The 6,000-nt window shown below is 34.9% G+C and overlaps 1 long non-coding RNA gene across 1 annotated transcript in view; it reads right to left on the bottom strand.

Moving 5' to 3' along the window:
* LOC126951985 (uncharacterized) overlaps positions 1-905 on the bottom strand; it is a 79,422-nt gene extending 78,517 nt beyond the window's left edge. Inside the window, exon 1 of the long non-coding RNA XR_007724753.1 lies at positions 773-905. This is a non-coding gene — a long non-coding RNA (uncharacterized LOC126951985). The remainder of the gene's footprint in view (positions 1-772) is intronic.
* Positions 906-6,000: the final 5,095 nt, after the last annotated feature.

Consider the following 6,000-nt stretch of genomic DNA (forward strand, 5'->3'; position numbering starts at 1 on the left):
AAAGAAAACGTATCTGGAAAGTCCTTGTCAGGCTAAAGCAAGCCTACACTTACTTTTAGAAAGGGTTGACTTTATACCTAGCCAAAAATGGATAAAATCACTGAAATCTGACAATTAAAAATATTTTATACAGAAAAAAAAGCTTTTTAGAAAACTTTTTTAAGAAAATATTCTCAAAGAAAAAAACCAGCAGGCCGTCTTGCTACTTCTCTTCAGTAAATAGAAATGCCGAAAGGTAATGAAACAGACAGCCCCAGGATTCAGGAAGACAAAGCTTCACTAGGTTCAAGGCTGCCTCTAGTGCAGAGTGCAGGCTTGGCCATGGGGACAGGAAGGGTTTCAGCCCCTATGATCCCCTCAGCAGGTATCACTGTGCCAGGAACAGGTGCTATTTATTCCAGCTTCAACTATATTTATCAGAAAACAAGAAACACTGAAAACACATTACTAAATGCTTCTCTCTAACAGTTTAAGAAGAACTGAATATACTCAGTAAACAAGAAAAAAGAAAATAATGAATTAAGAATAAAAACACAGAGAATAAACACACTGGAGTAGGTCATCTAAACCAAAAGCTAATTATTTGGAGAGATCAATAAGATAAAATTCTGAGACAAATAATCGAGGAAAGAAAAAGAATGATGAAAACTGACAAACTATAGAACCAAATAAGATGGGTTGTATAATAATTTTATACTGTAGAAGTAAAGATGAAATTATTAGCAAAAACACCCAAGTGGATATGAACCAGAATGCCGGCTATAAACCTCACCTTACAACAGGGAATAGAGAAGGAGATGTGTGGGTGAGTGGACTTAATGCAGAACTCTGTTTGCACCAGCTCCCAATCCTAGCAGGCTTCAAGCTCTGTGCTTTCTTGGGCTGCTTCCTGGCTAGTGTCTACCTCACATTGAGCAGGACAGGGATTCCCCTGGATAAGGTGGAGGAAGGAAAAGAGCTCCACGTGGCAATTCCTCGGCCCCTTCCTGGCGAAGGCAGGTGCCCGTCTTTGTTTTTGGTTGCTAACATCACAGAGAGCACTGATCCCCCCAACCTTCACACACCTACCCACCTTATGGCACCTGGCTCCACTGAGCTCTCTCTTGACTTTTTAGACATGTTTTGTTTTGAAATAATTATAAACGTAATAGAAGTTCCATAAATAGTACACGGTCCCACCCATCTTCCTTCAATTGTGACATCTTATAACTTAATAGTACAATAATCAAAACCAAAAGTTAATTTTGATTCATTATTCCTAACTAGGCTATAGATCATATTCAATTACCACCATTTTCTAAACATGCATCTGTGAGTTTTGGGGACATTCTGTGTATCACATGCAGACATTTGCGTCTATCCCCACAATTCGCCCTTCATTGTTGTATGAGTTTCTCTAGTCATTCAAGCTCTCTCTTGCTTTTTTATCAGTGAAAGTTTCATTTTGGGGAGAATCTCAAAAGCCGATGTAACGTTAATGTCTTAGTAGAATCTAGAAGACATTAAAATTCACTATTGTATTAAAAGTCCAGCGAATTACATAAGAAAAGAAATAAAATTAAGTACAATGATTTAAACACAAGAGAAAAATGGCAAACAACTCCAGACAATTTTCTAGGTAGTTTCACAGACAACCTAGAAAATTCAGAAGAATCCACTGAAAAACCAGAGTTTAAATAAAACAGCCTATGGAAAATGAAAATACAGTCACGTATCACTTAACGACACAGGTATCATTTGAGAATCCTTGTGTGAATGTCATAGAGTGTAGTTACACAACCTTACATGATTTAATCTACGACACACTTAGGCTAAGTGTTAGAGTTTGTTTCTCTTGGGTTGTAAACCTGAACAGCATGTTACTTTTCTGAATACCGTAGGCAATTGTAACACAACAGTATTTGTGTATCTAAACATACCTAAATATCAAAAAGGTACAGTAAAATTATGGCACAAAAGATTACAAATGGTATACCTGTATAGGGCGCAGGAATAAAGCTTGCAGGACTGGAAGGTTCTCTGGGTGAGTCATTGAGTGAGTGATGGATGCATGTGAAGACCTCATACATTACCATACACTACCGTAGACTTTATAAACACTGTACACTTAGTCTACACTGAATTAAAAAGAAATTATTTCTTCAATAATAAATTAACCTTAGCTTAGTGTAATTGTTTTACTTTGCAGACTTTCTAATTGTCTAACTCTTTAAGTTTCATGATCACACTTAGTTTAAAACATAAACACATTGTATAGCTGTACAAATATATTTTCTTTCTTTATATCATTTTTGGAAAAGCTCTTTTATATTTTTACTTTTTTACTTTTAATTTTTTTAAATACAATCTAAGACACAAATGCACACATTAGCTTACACCTAGGGTGAGGATCATCAATATCACTGTCTTCCACCGCCACATCTTGTCCCACTAGAATATCTTCAGGCATAGAGCTGTCATCTCCTATGATCACGGTGCCTTCCAGATACCTCTGGAAGGACCTGCCCGAGGCTGCCTAACAGTTAACATTGTTTCAGTAAGTAGCAGGAGTACATTCTAAGTTAATGATAAAAATATAGTGTGGTAAATAAATAAACCAGTAGCAGTCACCTATTATCATGCACTGTATGCAATTGTATGTGCTATATTCCTATCCAACTGGCAGCACTGTAGGTTTGTTCACAGCAACGTCACTGCAAGCCCTTGTTGTGTTGCACTATGATGTTATCATGTCCATGACATCACAAGGTGATAGGAATTTTTCATCTAGATTATAATCTACTGGAACCACCATCATATATGCAGCCCATTGTCAACCTGAAATATCATTAGGTGGTACATAGCTGAATAAATATCTAATACATCAGCAAACACAAATTAGAAAATATTGACGTAAAATATTAAAGTAACAAAATACCTAGGGAAACTATAAAAACTATAAAACTCTAGAAAGGATTTATAAAAAAAATTAAAAATTCTACTAAGGAAATAAAGGTTACCCAAATTACTAGAGATATTATATCCATGAATTGAATATTCAATATGACATATATACCATCTCTCCAAAATTAACCCATAAGTACAGCATAGTCATAGACAAATCTTTAAAATGACTTTTTATAGACCCTGACAAAACAGTCGTAAAATTTATATAATGCAATATATGCACAAAGAAAGCCAAGACTATTATGGAAAATAAAAAAGGAAGAGCTTTCCTTCAGAATATCGAAACTTACTTTATATTTCAAGTTACTACGAGAGTGTAGGATTTGTATTAAATGAATAGATGAATGGACTAGAACTAATGATATAAAAACAAATATATACATATGTATTATACACACACACATATATCTTATGTATCTATATGTATATTCATGAAGTTGGAAAGGGAGGAAAGGGCTTATAAAGAAGTCTCCAGAACAAAACCTAGCAAAGACTGATAAATGTTCTTCATCAAAATTAGGTACTTTTACATGTACTTAAAAGCAAAGTTAGAGGATAAAGAAAAGACATTTAGAAATTATGTTCTACGTATGTAACAAGGAAATAATATTAGTAAAAATTAATAAAAAACTACAAATTAATTTTTAAATGACCACTCAAAAAAATTAACACAGGAAAGTAACAATAATAAAAATTAAATATTTGATAATAAATGAAAAGCTCTTGAACATCACTAGTATTACAGAATATGAAAACTAAACTACAGTTAAAGTTTTCATCCATTCAGTTGTCAAAGTTTATAGTTTTATAATATCTTAGTTGGCAAGCCTGTGGAAATGTATATCCTTACACACTCATGGCTGACTCTCACTTCATATAGTTCTTGAAAATAAATAAACCCTGCCCACCTAGAATTCTATATTCAATTTCTTCATTAAGTGGGGCAAGGATACTTACATGTGTCACCAAAAAAAAAAACAAAAAAAAAACAAAAAAAAAAAACAAAGACAAGAGCAGAATAATATTAGAGTATTAACACAGATTATATATTGGTATTTATTTAAATTACCTAAATACAAATTGAAACTATCCAACTCAAATTAAAGTTAATATTTTGTTAAAAAACAGAAACTGTTTTCTAAAGAAATTCTTTAAAAGAACACCTGTGTCAATAAGCATATGTCTAAAACATATAAGCACTTACAACTCAATGTACTTATATTTTTTATGTTAATTCCTGTATTATACCTAAGAAGTAAAGGTTAATAATTTGTCTCATAACTGCATCACTTTAGGCTGCAATGTCTACAACTGATGCATGATTATATTTTTTAGTAATTTCATGGGAAAGCAAAACAAAAAGTCAGTACAAATACTTTTCGAAATGATTACTTTTGTCGTTGAATAGAAAGAAAGTAAAATGAAAGAGATTGCAGTTTGGGGGAAGAGAAGAGGCTGGAATGGAAGCTTGATTAGTTAAAGTATTTTAAAGAAATTTAAAATCCACCTGGCACTCAGATATAAAAAGCAATGGAGATTGAGCTGCTGCACTGACATTTCTTTCTGGATTGCAGAGGATTGTAATGACTCATACTTCATTGCTATGCCAGCCTATCTTTCTGGCACAAGCCTTCATTAAGGTTACAACAAATGTAAAGGCAAACTGCAAAGCGCATGTCAGTGTAGCACTGGCAAGTTTTAGTGACCTGTCACGGTGACATAAACCCCAATATGCCCACCTGAAAGCTCCACAGGTAAAGGTGCCTAATGATAGGGACTTCAGGACAAATGTATACCGAAATGAAATTGGAAGTCGCTCTAATGTTACCTGGAAGCATGGTGGTTACCCTCACACGCATTAATGTGACACAAAGGATGCCTTAGTAACCAGGCACAGTGAAATATAATTGGCAAAGTAAGCGATTTTAATAGAGCATACAAAAATGTGTGTGTGGAGACAGATAGGGACTGTCCCTTCTATGCAATTTTCTAGTAATGGTAGTTGTGTGTGTGTTAAATGAAAGCGTGGGTGAGTTCAAGTCAGTCTTTCTAGAAGAGCAGCAATATCAAATAGAAAACAATCATCAAATACTAGTATGTGTTTTAAAATGAATTTTTCACATACAGATGTTGGCAGGTTGAGAGTCAAGATTTATTCTAAGGACTGGAGCAAACTGAAAGTTGCTAGAAATGTATTCCTAATTCTGCTGTATTATGATACTATACTGTTCTCTGTGAGAGAACACACATGTATGCTGCATGTGTGTGTGCACTTACACATGTATGTGTGTGCAGTCTGTGCATATGCATGTGTGTGTGTGTGTGAGCACATACTTGTCCGTCAAGAAGAGAAAGGAACAACGGATGAATAAAGAAAACCAGGAATGTTATTGTCTCACATTTTTCATATTGCTCATCAGTGGTGGCTCCTAAGTTTCTACCAAGGAAACCTGAAAGAGAAAATATCGGTGGGACTCTCGGTGACCCAGCATATCACGTGTTTCTTAGATGGAGTGTCTGTAGGATAGTTTGAGGAGCTAATTGAGATTTCATGGTGGCTGCAGCCTTCCAATGCCCTCCTTTGCACCAACATTGCTGCTGATGTCTGACATTCTTAGTACTTCAAGCTAATGTGACATAAATGAACATGAAGCTTGATAACCAGGATATGAATAAAATCTCTCACAGAATGATGATAGACGTTAAATGAGACTATAGTGGTGAGAAATGTCAAAGAGTACCTGGTAAGAAGTAAGCACTCAATACACGCCCCCTGTTATCATTCCAATTGCATAGTAAAAGTGCCCCTCAATATCCCCAGAAGATTGGTTCCAGGACCCCTCTCAGACACAAAAAAAATCCATGGATGCTCATAACCCTGATATAAAATAGGTACCACCTGCATATAACCTATGCACACCCTCCTGTATACTTTCAATCATCTCTAGATTATGTGTTATTGCTAATACAGTGTAAATGCTATATGAAGGGTTGTTATCCTGTATTTCTGAAGAATAATGACAAGGAAAAAAGTCTGTACCTGTTCAGTACAGA

The sequence above is a fragment of the Macaca thibetana genome, chromosome 4 (assembly GCF_024542745.1).
Source record: "Macaca thibetana thibetana isolate TM-01 chromosome 4, ASM2454274v1, whole genome shotgun sequence".
NCBI classification, from domain to species: Eukaryota; Metazoa; Chordata; class Mammalia; order Primates; family Cercopithecidae; genus Macaca; species Macaca thibetana.